Source organism: Nannospalax galili, unplaced genomic scaffold (genome assembly GCF_000622305.1).
Source record: "Nannospalax galili isolate Female #2095 unplaced genomic scaffold, S.galili_v1.0 scaffold184, whole genome shotgun sequence".
NCBI classification, from domain to species: Eukaryota; Metazoa; Chordata; class Mammalia; order Rodentia; family Spalacidae; genus Nannospalax; species Nannospalax galili.
In genome coordinates, this window is record NW_008351649.1 from 1,619,730 (window position 1) to 1,635,123 (window position 15,394).

Below are 15,394 nucleotides of genomic sequence, written 5' to 3' on the forward strand. Positions count from 1 at the left end.
TTTTAGATTTAGAAAACCTCTAACTTTTCACTGATGCTCATTTGCCCTACAGAAGTCCAGAATCTTTCAGAGAGGGACACCATCTGGCCCCCATTCATTCTTTCTTTCTTTCCTTTTCTCTTTCTTTCTTTCTCTCTCTTTTTCTTCCTTCCTCCCTCCCTTCCTCCCTCCCTCCCTCCCTTCCTTTTAGAGACAGTGTTGCTATCTAGCCTATCTGACTTCAAACTCACAGCAATCCTCCTGCCTCAGCCCTCCAGGTGCAGGGATTGCAGGCACACACCACCACAACTGGCTCTCACTAGTCCTCCAGGATCTGATTCAAAGCCTACTTCCCTTAGAAAGCATGTGCAGACCCACATGGCCACACACTCCCTGTCCTCTAGACGTACATTTCCTGAAGTGCTATTTGTTGAATGAAGCCCTAGTTAACTTTACTTACACCTAACAATTCTGAGGCAAATATTAAGAGCATTGTCATTTTACATGTGAGGAAACTAAGGCACCAACAGGTAAAGCCTGCACGTGAGTTCTTCCTGACTTGAAAGCTAAGGTTCAGGCTTTTCCTGCTTATGTGTGTATGCTACGTGATCCTGCATGTTCGTGTGTGGGGGTGTGTGCGCACATGTGTGTGCATGTATGTGGAGACCAGAGTTGCCTTCCTCAGTTGCTTCTCAACCTGTATTTTGATACAGGCTTTCTCAATGAACCCAGCAGGCCTGGAACTTGCTATGTAGACCAGACTGGCTTTGAATTCACAGAGATCCTCCTGCCTCTGCCTCCTGGGACTAAAGTTGTGTCCCACCATGCCTGGCACACAGCAAGTAATTGACAGTTACTAATTGATTGATGGCACACACATGCTCCTGACCTCCCCATCCCAAGCATTATGACTTGCTCTCCTTTGAGAGTTCATGTTCTTTATTGCTGCATGAATTTTACTTTTTATACTACAAAAAAGGGTAAGTACAGATGAGAATGTATTTAACTGTGTCACAAACATTTGCATTTCTTTCAATTTTGCTCCAACTTTGGTATTACACTTTATGTAGGGAATTTCCTATAGGCAATAATTTCATATATTCACACACACACACACATATATATATATATATATATATATAATTTTTTGCATAGATATCATCATGTTAGAATAAGCTTGCAGAAGGAACAACCCAGGCTATTTTTTTGAGACAGGATCTCCCTGTAGCCCCAGTTAGCCTGGAACTTGCTATATACACTAGGCTGGCCTTGAACTCACAGCCATCCACCTACCTCTGCCTCCCAAGAGCTGGGATTAAAGGCCTGTGCCACCACACCTGGTCTTTTTTTTTTTTTGAGATGATCTCACTATGCAGCCCTGCCTAACACAGACTGCATTAGACCAGGCTGGCCTCCTGCCTCTGCCTCTTGAGTGCTGGGATTTATTTATTATTTTAATTTTATGTGTTTGAGTGTATTGCCTGCATGTACGTAAGTGCACCCATGTCATACAATGTCCATGGAGGTCAGAAGAGGGCATCGGATCCCCTGGAACTGGAGTTACAGACAATTGTTAGCCTCCGTGTGGGTACTGGAACTTGAACCTGGGTCTTCTGCATGGGCAACCAATGCTCTTAACCACTGAGCCAGCCCTCCAGCCCCTCTACAATGAATTTAAAACTATCCCAACAGTCAGGTATAGAGGTATACACCTATAATTCTAGAAGTCAGAAGACTAAGGAAGGAGGATTGAAAGTTCAAGATCAGTCTAGGCTACACAGCTAGATGCCATCTCAAAATAACAAAAATATGGAGTCAGCAAGATAGCTCACTGGGTAAAGGTGCTTGCTCCCAAACCTGATGACCTGATTTCAATAGCCCAAATTCACATGGTGGGAGAAGAGAACCTCTGACCTCTGACCTCCACATGTGTGCGCATGTGTAAACATGCACAAAATAAATAAATAAACGAAAAAATAATAAAAACAGAAAAGACATTCTACCATTTCCTCCCCCAGGAAACAGTGGGCAGCATCATGTCATATAGTGTTTGTGCCCTTGGCTGGTATGCTGGTCATGGTCAGTAAAGACTTGACTTGCTGAACCAGGTGGTGGTGGTGATATAGTGGGTTGAAATTATGCCCCCACTCCAAAAGAATATAACCCCTGGCACCTATGAAGATGATCTTATTTAGAAACAGACTGTAATTAAGCATTTACAGGTGTAATTAGGGTTTCTTTGTTGGGTTTTTTTTTTTTTTTTTTTTTTTTTTTTTTTTTTTTTTGATCTTGTTTGTGGTGTCACAACCAGTGTGAGTTCATAGGTGCAACTGCCCTGTTGTCTCTGGAAAATATTTTTCTTGTGAGTGCTGGGATTAAAAGATTGCACCACCATGCCTTGCTCAAGGATTTTTTTTTTTTTTCAACAGAGTCTATGTGTAGTCCTGACTGGCCTGGAACTAGCTACACAGATGAGGTTGGCCTTAAACTCACAGAGAGCCACCTGCCTCTACTTCTGTATGCTGGGATTGAAAGGCATGCATCACCACGCTCAGCAATCTTGAAATAAGATCATCCTATATTTAGGGTCTTTTTTTTTTTTTTTTAGGCTTTTTGGCTTTTTGAGACAGGGTCTCCCTGTAACCCAGCTGTCCTGGAACTCACTATGTAGACCAGGCTGGCCTCGAACTCACAGAGATCCGCCTGCCTCTGCCTCCCAAGTGCTGGGATTAAAGGCATGCGCCACCATGCCCGGCCTATATTTAGGGTCTTAAATGCAAGAACTACTGTTCTTATAAGAAAAAATAGGGCCGGATATGGTGGTGCACGCCTTTAACCTCAGCACTTGGGACATAAAGACAGGAGGATCTCTGTGAGCTCGAAGCCAGCCTGGTCTACATAGTGAGTTCCAGGCCAGCTGGGGCTGCAAGGAGACCCCGTCTCAAAAAAGACAGAGAGAGAGAGAGAGAGAGAGAGAGAGAAAGAGAGAGAGAGAAGAGAGAGGAGAAAAGAGGATAAGATTGAAGACAGAAATCAGGCTCAGTGTTGCAGGACTATAATTCCACCTACTCAGGAGGCTGAGATAGGAGAACCAAAAGTTTAAGGCCAACTTGGGCTACAGAGTGAACTTAAGGCCAGCCTGAACAATGTAGTGAGATCCAAAATAAAACAAAAAGAGGGCTTGGGGATGTAGCTCAGTATTATAGAACTTGCCTAGCATGTGTGAAGCCCTGGGTTCTATTCCCAATACGAGAGAGAGAGAGAGAGAGAGAGACAGAGACAGAGACAGAGACAGAGACAGAGACAGAGACAGAATGTACTAGTAAAGATGGAGGCTGAGATTGGAATTCTGAAACCCCATAGCACAGACTGCTAAAGGCTCTGGCAACCAGAATAACCTAGGAGAGCCAATCTTGTTCCAGCCCCATAATCCCAGCACTCCAGAGGCAGAGGCTAGAGGATCACTAATTTGAGGTCAGCCAGAGCTACACAGCAAGTTCAGGGCAGCATGTATATGAGACCCAAAAGAATGAGGAAGAGGAGGAAGAGGAGGGAGAGAAGGAAGATGGAGAAGAGGAGGGAAAGGTTGGAAAGGAGGAGGAGGAGGAGGAGGAGGAGGGGAAGGGGAGAGGAAGGGGAAGAGGAAGAAGACTAAGATAGCAGTAACAATGTCACCAGCAACCCCCGACAAAGAGGAGGAGGAGGAGGAGGAGGAGGAGGAGAAAAGAAGAAGAAGGAGGGCACAATGTCTGCAGTACCTTGGTTTTGAACTGCTGGCCTCCAGAGCTATGGGAAACCATTGACACCACATTTGTGGTAGCCTGTTCCTGCAGCCCCAGGAGATGAACCCTAGGAGAGTGTGGGAAGAGAATCCTGGCTCAGAAATTGAGGGCTTGAGGCAAACAGCTTTAACCTGGGCCTTCTGCAGTTCTGCCTTGGGCACCTGCCTATTATGTCTTTAATACTTGACATTGCTCCTCTGAGCCTCAATGTCTTCCTTTGTCAATGGGGACAGTCACAACAATAGCTACCGCTTTAGAGTGCCAGGCAGTGTGCTCAGCCCTTAACTGTGGCTCAGCCCTTAACTGTGCCCTGAGATAGGACAGTAGCCCAGGGATACTGTTAATGAAGGCACCAGGTTTGCAATTTACAGCCCCACATTGCCGTATATGAAGCAGCTACTTTGCACTGAATCAGAAAACATGATAGTTCATGGAAAGAGCAAAGACACTAGAGTCAGACAGAACCAAGCTCAAACCCTGGTTCTGGGCTGAATGAGCCTATATAATTTTCCCGTGTCTCCAAACCTGCCATCATCTGGAAAATGGGGACAGTACTGTTCCCTCCCTGTCCTACTTGCTTTCTGTCGCTGTGATAAACACCAGGACTAAAAGCAACTTGGGGAGGAAAGGGTTTATTTCAGCTTCGGTTTCCAGGTCACAGTCCGTCACTGAGGGAAGTCAGGACAGGAACTCAAGCAGGAGCAGAGGCAGGAATCAAGGAGGAGCACGGCTTACTGGTTTGTTGTCTGACGTTCTTATACAGCTTGATTTCTTGTACAGCTTAAGCCCATCTGCCCAGAAATGGCGCTACCCACAGTGGGCTGGACCCTCTCATCAATCATCAATCAAGACATTCTCTCACAGACATGGCCACAGGCTTGATCTGATTGAGGAAATCCTACAATTGAAGTCCCTTCTTCCCAGGTGACTTTAGATTACATCAAGTTGACAATAAAAACTAATCAGGACACTCCCTCATGTTGATTCAATTGAGTGACACGGAAGAAGTTGTGAGCATGCCATGCATGTAATTGTGAGCTGTGCTGCGCATAGTAGGTCATCAGAGAGCAAGTGGGTGACACTACTAAAGACGGTGATTCATGAGGGGATAGTCCAGGAAGAGCCAGTAAGAACCTTACAACAGCTGGTGGTTGATTTTCCCAGAGGAGGAATGACGGACAGTGAGGGCCTCTTGGGCAGCTGTTTCCTGGGGGTGTGATGTCACTGGTCCATCCAGGAGGCCATGGTACCCGCGCCTGCTGCTGCCTCCCAGCTGGCCAGCTTACTCCACTTCCTGTGCCCCTTGCCTGCCCTCGCCTGCTTTCTCATGACCCTGGGAGGCAGCTGGACTCTGACTCAACGACCAACTTTCATCTGTAAGTTGGGAGAACAAGGGTCCCTTGCTGCTCCCTGGGGCCCCTGCACTTTGGGAGGAAGCCTACAGAGTGGCACTTGTCCAGCGATTTTTAAACTGAGTTCCTCTGAGTCCTGGGGTTCTGTGGAAGGGCCGTAAGGGCCAGGGAAGCTGCGAAGCCTGGAGGTGGAGACAGCACTGGGTCTCTTAAACAAGGGAGTTCCGATATCACTCCCCCCTCATTGTCCAGAGCACACTCTTTTCATCAAATCGACAGTGGGAATAACACATTCTGTAATCAAAGGAAGTTCTAAAACCTCTGATCTTACATTGTAAGTGAAATAAATCTTGGTAAAAAATAAAATAGGGACCAGGCATGATGGCACAGGCCCTTAATCCCAGCACTTGGGAGGTAGAGCTAGGTGAATCTCTGTAAGTTCGAGGCCAACCCGATCTACATAGCAAGTTCTGGGCCAGCTGGAGCTACAGGGAGACCCTACCTCAAAAAGACCAATTAATTAATTAATTAATTAATTAAAATCAGGGCAGTGAGACAGCTTAGTGGGTAAATCATTTATCTTGAAGTCTGATGATCTGAGTTTGAGTCCCAGAACCTGCCCTAAAGATGGAAGGAGAGAAATGATTCTACAAAGTTGTCCTGTGATCTGCACATATCACACACACACACACACACACACACACACACATCATGTTCACTCACACAAAATAATAATAGATAAAAATTAATAAAATAAAATCTCAAAGGGTATCCTGGCTGCAGCTGAAGTGGCTCGAATCTTCTATAGCTCACTTTGTGGTCCCATTTTTGCCTCCAGTGTAGCTGTCTCTGATGGTGTCATCAAGGTGTCCAAGTCCTCAATACCAGAGGAAACAAAGAAACAGAGGAAGGCAGAGCGAGTGAGGCCAAGAGCACCATCCTGGAGAGGGCAGGAGGACCCTAGCAGGGAATGTGGCCCAGACTATAGATGACCCCTACCCACCTTTGTCAAGATCAGCCAAGGACTGGTGCTGTGCTCTCTACAGACAAGTCTACAGGACCTAGGAGAGCAAGATAGAAGACCTGGTGTCATCTAAGTGCACACCCCACGAGAGCTCAGTGATCCATGCCAGCTCCTGATATGCCATCAAGAAGCTGACTTTTTTTTTTTTTAAAGGCCTGTGTCACCATGCCCAGCAATAAAATATTTTTTTTTTTAATGTCAGCTTTGCCTCGTGTGATGGCGCATGCCTTTAGTCCCAGCACTTGGATGGCAGAAGCAGGTGGATCTCTGTGAGTTCAAGGCCAGGCTGGTCTACATAGTGAGTTCCAGGACAGCTGGGGCTACAGGGAGACCCTGTCTCAAAAAAACCAAAAAAAAAAAAAAATGGAAGGCAAGCACTGACTCCTGAAAGTTGTCCTCTGACCTCTACACTTGTGCCATCTAGGAATGTGCACCCCCCCACACATACATACACACACACTAATACTAGTTAATTAGTTGATTTAAAAAAGATGTACATGGGCTGGATAGATGACTCAGCATGTTTATTGCTCTTGCAGAGGACCCAGGTTCAGTTCCCAGCACCCACATGGTAGCTCACAACCATTTCTAGGGGATTCGACTCCCTCTTCTGGCCTCCTGAAGCACCAGGCACACATGTGGTGTACTTACATGCATGCAGGCAAAATACTCATACATGTAAAGTAGAAACATAAATAATAAAAAAAGACGTGTAACAATAATAATCTCAAGACTAGGGGCTAGAGGTAGAGCTCAGTGGTAGGGCACTTGCCCAGCATTTGCAAAACCCTGAGTTCTATCAGGGAAAAAAAAAAAAAATCTCCCAGTACCTGGGGGGGGCAGGGGAATCCCAAGAATTAAAAGAGAGGATTACTAAGCTTCCCAATACGAATCTTTGTTTGTTTGTTTGTTTGTTTGTTTGTTTGTTTTGGTCTTTTTTGAGACAAGGTCTCCCTATAGCCCCTGATGGCCTGGAACTCACTATGTAGACCAGGCTGGCCTTGAACTCACAGACATCTGCCTGCCTCTGCCTCCCAAGTGCTGGGATTATACAAATCTTTTTATTTTTTATTTTTATTTTATGCGCATGAAAGTATCACCTCTCTGTATGTGAGTGCACCTGTGTCATGCAATGCCCGCAGAGGTCAGAAGTCATCAGATCCCCTGGAACTGGATCAATGGATAGTTGTTAGCTGCCATGTGAGTGCTGAGAATTGAACCCGGGTTCTCTGCAAGAGCAACTGGGGTTCTTAACCGTTGAGCCATCTCTCCAGTCTACAGATCTTTAAAAAAAGATTTATTTATTTATTATTTTTTATTTTATGTGTATGAATGTATTGTCTACATGTATGTAAGTGCACTGGGAGATGCCCAGGGAGTCAGAAGAGGGTGTTGGATCCCCTGGAACTGGAGTTTCAGATAGTTGTTGGCCACCATGTGGGTGCTGGGAAGGTCCTCTGCAAGAGCAGACAGTGCTCTTAACCGCTGAGCCATCTCTTCAGTCCCAACAAATCTTTAAGAGAGAACCACTAATGACTCTAATTTAATCATTACACTCTATACATGCACAGAATTATTTAGACTATACCTCATAAATAACAATAATTATTATGTGTCAACTTTTTTTTTGTTTTTGGTCTTTTTGAGACAGGGTCTCCCTGTAGCCCCAGCTAGCCTAGAATTCACTATGTAGACCAGGCTGGCCTTGAATTCACAGAGATCTGCCTGCCTCTGCCTCTGGAGTGCTGAGATTAAAGGCATGCGCCACCATGCCTGGCTCAATGTGTCAACTATTTTTTTAAATTAACAAATAAATAAATTCAGTGGTTTTTCTTTTCTTTCTTTCAAAGTCCTTCAATCTTCCAATCTATTCTATCCTTCTCTTAAGTTTTCTAGATAGCAGACAGACCAAGTGAGAAATGGCTCAGTCGTCACCTGCTGAAGCTGTGTTAGAACTGGGAAACTAGCTTCCTGCCAAAGCCAAGCTCTAGGGCTGGGGTGCAGCTCAGTTGGTAGAGGCCAAGATTTGTATGCATGAAAACCTGGGAATAAACCAAGAGTGGTGGCCCATGCTTATAATCCCAAAGCTTGGGGAGGTAAAGGTAGGAGGATCAGAAGTTCAAGGTCATCCTATAGTAAATTTGAGATAATCTGGGATACATGAGACCCTATCAATGAAAGGAAAGAAGAAAGGAAGGGAGAGAGGGAGGGAGGGGAGGAGGGAGGAAGGAAAGCTGGATTCTATTTCTATAGTACCACAAGTTGGGTGAGCAGACACCTCTCTGCTCCCTGTATCTGACAGTCAGAACTGCATTCCTAGAACCTGGGGTACAGCTTGGATGCAAAGCGTACCCACCTCAGTGCCCAGGAAAGGTGAGCAGAGGCCTCTGGGGACCCCAAGTACCTTCCTCTGTAAAGGAGGCTGCTGCTGATTCCAGGGGCCCCTGAGAAGACTTACCTTATTAGATGTTCCTTTAACAAATTTGAGAGCACTAAGTTTCATGTACCGCATTGGGAACCATGATGTCAGGCTTCCACTCTCATGGAAATCTACATTTTTGTGGGTAAGGACAATAAACAAGCCATCAGATATATCAATAAGAAAATATCACGGGATAACTTTTTATGATGAAAATAAAAACAGTGTGTTTCTGATTAGAAGAGGCTTTTGAGGGATCCTGCAAAGAGGCAGTCTTTGAACTGAGACCTGGGTGAGGTGAGCACTTCCCAAATGAATGCTCCGTTGTAGAGGCTCATTCATGAGGACTGAAACCCATAGCTCTGTGTATCCATTTATATTACAGTTGAATACTATTGCATGTCTGCAAAAGCTGTGGATCATGGGTCTGTTTCTCTGGTTAAGGGATTTTTTTTTTTTTTTTTTTCCCTTTGTGATGCTGAGGATGGAACCCAGGGTCTTGTACAAGTTAGGCAAGCACTCTACCACCAAGCCACACCTGAACCTTCCACGAGTTTGAGGATCACAACATTTTTTTGCACAGCCACAATGTGCTGTGTCCTCTTTTAAACACTGAGGTGGGTGGGTGGAAGCCGTACATTTATACCTCATAGCAACGAGGCTATTTTACAATTTTTAAACTTCATTCTTTCACAATTTCTTATGTACGTATAATGTACTTTGATCATATTCCCACCCCACCCCCATTATCCTCTCTTACCTCCCTCCAATTCCTACTGAACCCCTTCTTTTTTCTCAACAAGCTCCTCAGGGTGGGGTGGGACCTCACAAGCTCTGACCCCTACAATTTTTTAAAATTTATTTTTATTTTATGTATATGAGTGTATTGTCTGTGTGTATGTGAGTACACCCATGTTGTGCAGTACCTGTGGAGGCCAGAAGAGGCTGTAGGATTCTCCTGGAACTGGAGTTACAGACTGTTGCTAGCTGCCATGTGAGTGCTGGGAATCCAACCCAGGCAGTCAATGCTCTTAACCACTGAATCATCTCTCCAGCGCCCCCATTACAATTTTTTTTAATGACACAGTTTAATTATAGTTGCTTGCTTGCACATTTGGGGGTGGGGTTATTTACTTTAAAAAGGGCAGCTTACACCACTGACAAATATAACTCCTGCCTTCCCACCCAGAAACCATTAATCAGCTCAGGGTGGGGTGGGGCCTCATAAGCCATGACGCGATTCTTTTTTATATCATTTTACAAATCAGGGGATTGAAGCTCAGAGAGATATGCTGTCTTTTCTGAAGTCACACAGCACAGCTTGACTGGGAGTTCAGAAGCCATAGATCTAAGCACTGCCTTATTTTGCTTAACTGATATCTGTTTGAGTTTGGGGAGAGAAAGTGCTGGGTCATTCCAGAGTCTTAGCACAACGACTTCCTGTGAGGGATGTAAGGTCTTGGGCTCTGCCTTGCTCTCTCCAACATTTCAAATGAAATCCCTGATGTCCAAGGTAGAGACAGGGGATCATGACTGTTGAAACTGCTGGCCTGAGAGGCGACGGCCCTGCAATCCTCTCTGTGAATTGTGCAATCACAAGTGCTGAGACCATGACTCAAGATTTTTACGTCAAGAAGGAAATTCCAAACAAGGAATAACTAGTTCAGAGAGCATCCTTCTGCAGCTGTGGCTGCCTCAGCCTATGACTTGGATCTTTAGTCACTGCCATCATAGCATCTGGAATGCAGATGGAACCTGGTGCCCCTCCCTCACGCTCCAGACCCCCACCCCCCACCCAGGTGAGTGGGAAGACTTTGAGGCTCTTCTCACCCAGTGTCCTGAGCTGATGCTCCAGCCTGGTGGGTCTGGGTTCAAGTCCTGGCTCAGCACTCAGCCACTGGTGCCATTGGCAAGTTTTTGGTCCTCCAGTGCTCTTATCCAGAGATTAACCAGAGGCCCAATGTAGTTGTTCATGCTGATAATTCCAGCAGTCAGCAGGCTATAACAGGAAGACTAAAAGTCCCAGTCCAGCCTGGGCTATTTAGGGAGACCCTGTCTCACAAAAATCCAAACACAAAGCAAATTAATGGATGGGGATGAAGTGGGGGATTAACCAGGGCTGCAGATGCCTACCTCCTGGGGACTCTGGACGGGACATCAGCTCCAAGAGGGCAGGGTCCTTGTCTGTTATGTTTATTGCTGTGTCTTAGGGCCTAAAATGGTACCCAGCATAGAGAGGACAGTGTTGACTACTTTTCTCATTGCTGTGACAAAATGCTTGGTGAAAGCAACTTAAAGAAGGAAGGGTTTATTTTGGTTCCCAATGTGAGGTTACAGACCATCCTGGTGGGGAAGGCACTGTCTCAGTGTGAGGCAGCTGGTCACATGGCATCCTCAGTCAAGAGGCAGAAAGAGATGATTGCTGGTGCTCAGCTCGCTTTCCCCTTTTCCCCCTCCTATTCCTTATGGGACCCCAACCCATGGAATGGCACACCCTTCCCACCCCCTAGTTAAATCTTCCATCTCAAGTAAACAAGTCTAGAAACTCCCTCATAGCCAGGCCCAGGAGTTTGTCTCCTAGATGATCTAGATCCTGTCAAACTGAGAATCAATATTAACCATCATATAGCCCTTTAGTAAGTAGCGAAGAATGCATGAAAGTTCTAGCACCATGCCTAGCACATAGTAGGGACTCAAGATCTGTTATATTATTATTATTATTATTATTATTATTATTATCGTGGGTGCATGATATGTTCGTGTGCGCGCAGGCGTGCCACAACACTGGAAGTCAGGACCAGTCTCAGTCTCTGTCTCTCTATCTCTCTGTCTCTCTCTCTGTTTCTCTGTGTCTGTGTCTATGAGTGTGTGTGTGTGTGTGTGTGTGTGTGTCTGTGTGTGTCTGTGTGTGTCTGTGTGTGTCTGTGTGTGTGTCTGTGTCTGTGTCTATGTCTCTGGGTGTTACAGCTTTTGGTGTCCCAGTTGGTCTTAAATGGATTTATTCCCTTGAGTCAGGGTTCCAGTCCCTGAACACCTCTGCTGGATGAGGTTGAGCAGATGAATGAGAACTCAGTCTTGCAAAATTCAGGTGGCCTGAGGCATCTAGGTCTCACTCAGGGCTGCTCCCCATGAGCTTCAGTGGATACGGGAGCTCTTCAGAGACCTTACCCCCAAATTGTGATCTCATTGCATAGCTCTTGAGATGTTTCTCAAGATGGCTTCATCCTGGGATCCAGGGATCTCCTTCCTGCAGCTTTGGGGATGGACAGACCAAGAAAACACCTTGAAAGACAGGGAAATGGACTCCTTGCATCTGCCAAGGTCCCTAGCAAAGGAAACAGACGCCTGGCTTGGGAGGGGGCATTGTCCTTGATAATCAACATGTAGTTAAGAGATTATTACATGACAGTTTATATTCTAGAGTAATACTTGCAGGTTGGAGATATAGCTCAGCCTCTCATGCACACAGCCCTGGGTTTCATTCTCAGCACCACATAAAAACTAGGCATGGTAGCTCACACCTATAATCCCAGCACTGTGAAGGTGGAGACAGGAAGAGCAGAAGTTCAAGGTCATCCCCCACTACATAGTGAATTTGAGGTCAGCTTGGGAAACCTGAGTAATACACATGTATACAAAGATGACTGATGCCTCTTGCAATAGCAGTGACATGTGGAAAACCTTGAAATTCCTGCCAGCCAGTGTGCTGTTATTGTTTTGGGGTGCAGAGCCCAAACCCAGGGTCCTGCACATGACGGAGAAGAATTAAGCTACGTCCTCAGTCCCATTCATCATTCAGTGTTTTCATTAAATGTGGGATTTAATTTACAGAGATGATGACAGTTGGATCTGTATACTCAGTGGGGAAGCCCAGGGCAGGGCAGCAGGAGACAGAGAGGTGAGCATGGGCCAGAGCCTTGAATATGGTTTCTGTGGGCAGGGGAAGACCGTAAGCTCCAACAAAGTCACTACTGGATAAAAATCATTCAAGTCCTGTAGTCAGGTCTCTAGGTGCCTGGAGTGATTTAGGGCAGGGAGATACTGATTTGGTATGTGAAAGCTGGATAAAGGTCCTGGTTGGAGATAAGGGCTTATCTGGTTAGTGTATGGAAAACATGGTCACAACAAAGTTGTTCACTATCACTAGGAATTAGCTAGCCCTGGGAGGGGCAGCCTCTCCAGGGTCAGTAAATACCTAGGTGTCAAAATAGCAGAAGATAGGCAGATATGGGAGGCTGAGGCAGGAGAATCACAGCTAGTTTGATGCTGGCCTGGGCTATATAATGATTTCAAGGCTATAGAGTGAACACTGCCTCAAAAAAAAGGGGGTGGGGGCTGCCAAACCTGATGACTTGAGTTCAGTCCCTGGGACCTACATGGTAGAAGGATAGTTGTCTTTTCACCTCCACATGCATTCTGTGGCATGTCCCCCCTCCTGGACAAAAATAAATTTAAAAATGTAATTTGAAGCCAGGATGTGGTGGCACACTTCTTTAATCCCAGCACTCAGGAGGCAGAGGCAGGCATATCTCTGTGAGTTCAAGGCCAGCCTGGTCTATATAGTGAGTTCCAGGACAGCTGGGGCTACAGGGGCACCCTGTTTCAATAATTAATACTACTAATAATAATTGAAAAGAAAGAGGGAGAAAAGAAAAGAAGAAAACAAACATGAAGAGCGTGATTAACACACTCGGGATGGCTAGGAAACAGCAGTACATAGGTGGCCATCTGCAGCCCTAGTTTTTATTTCTTTGTTTTGTTTCTGAGACGGGGTTTCCCTATGTAGCCCAAGCTAGCCTGGAACTTGTAATCCTCCTGCTGCAGCCTCCTGAGTGCCAGGATTACTGGTACCATTTGATATATCACATTTACATTACTAACCGGTGACACCGGGCCCCTGGTTAGTCCTTGGCTAAGGGTGCTTGAACACTAAGTGAGGGAGGTCTTTGTGTTTAGTCACAGATGACTGGTGTTTTTTTTTTTTTTTTTTGGTCTTTTTGCGACAGGGTCTCTCTGTAGCCCCAGCTGTCCTGGAACTCAGTGTGTAGACCAGGCTGGTCTTGAACTCACAAAGATCCCCCTGCCTCTGCCTCCTGAGTGCTGGGATTAAAGGCATGTGCTACCACGTATGGCACAGATGGCTTTAAAGTGGTAGAAAAAAAATAAGATTTAGAACAATGCTTATTTACAGATGGAAAAAGAAATACCCAAAATAAACCTTAAATTCCTGTATGCCTATTTGTGTGCATGTTCAATGGACACACACACACACACACACACACACTCACACAAGGCTGTGTATAGTAGTGTGAGCCTGTAATCCCAATATTTGGGAGGTGAAGACAGGAGGATATATGGTGGGTTTAGGGCCAGCATGGGCTATATGAGATCCCACCTTAAAAAAACCAAACCAAAGCCGTAGTGCTGCATGCCTTTAATTCCACCACTCAGGAGGCAGAGGCAGGTGGATTTCTGTTCCAGGTCAGCTGGGGCTATACGGAGACCCTGTCTCAAAAAAGAGCAACTCCTCCCAAAGACAAACAAACAAACAAAAAACAACCAATGGGGCTGAAGAGATGGCTCAGCGGTTAAGAGCACTGGCTGTTCTTGCAGAGGACCCAGGTTTAGTTCCCAGGACTCACATGGCAGCTAACAATCATCAGTAACTCCAGTTCCAATGAATCCAACACCCTCTTTTAACCTCCATGGGCACTGTACACATATGGTGCACTTACATGCAGGCAAAACACTCATATACATAAAATACAAATAAATTAATTAATAAGAAGAAGATTCACTTGGAGGGCTTCCTGAATGCCCAGATGCCTGAGCTCTACCCTCACAGTTTTCAGGTGACTCTCAGGAAGTGACATTTCTAACAAGATCCCCAGCACTGCTGCTCCCTTGGGGACCCAACTTCAAGAACCACTGCTCTGACCAAATTCTCCATTCCCACCTCCAGGCCTTTGTACCTACTGTATGCTCTCTGGGAATGCTCTTCCCTGAACCTTTGCACCTCCCCAGAGATGCCTGCCTTGAGCATGCAGCATAAACTCTAGAGTCACTCAGTCGCTGTCTTCCTGCTTTGTTTTACCTTTTCCTTCCTTCCTTCATTTAAAATTTTTTAGCAAAATTATGTGAGTATATACACCAGTGAGTGCAGTACCCATGGAGGCCAAAAGGGGGCGTTTGATCACCTGGAGCTGGAATTTCAGATAGTTGTGAGCTGCTGGGTGTGGGTGCTGGGAACAGAGCTCAGGTCCTATTTGAGAGCAGGAAGTGCTCTTAACTGCACAGCCACCTCTCCCGTCACTTTTCTTTCTTTTTCAGCACTGGGGATTGAAGCCAGGGCCTTGTGCATCCTAGGCAACTAGTCTACCACTGAACTATACCCACAGCTCCAGAGCTTACTTTTATTATTTTTTTAAATGTTATTTTATTCTTTTTGGTGAGACACAGTCTGGCCATGTAGCCCTGGCTAGCCTTAAAGCTGCAGTTTCAGTGTCCAAGGGTTGGGATTACAGGCATGAGCCACCACACCAGGCTCCCAGGGTTTACACTGTGTGTGTATGTGTTATTCATGTGTGCATACAGGTGCATGTATACATATGTGCTCTTGCATGTGGAGGCCAGAGATCAATATCAAGTGTCTTCTTCAGTTGCTGTACACTATTTTTTTAGACAGGGTCTCTCACTAAACCTTTGCCTTTTGGGGGGGGGTTCTTTTTGAGACAGGGTCTCCCTGTAGCCCCAGCTGGCCTCACTACTTAGAGAGGCTGGCCTCAATTTCACAGAGATTTGCCTGCCTCTGCCTCCTGAGTGCTGGGATTAAAGGCGT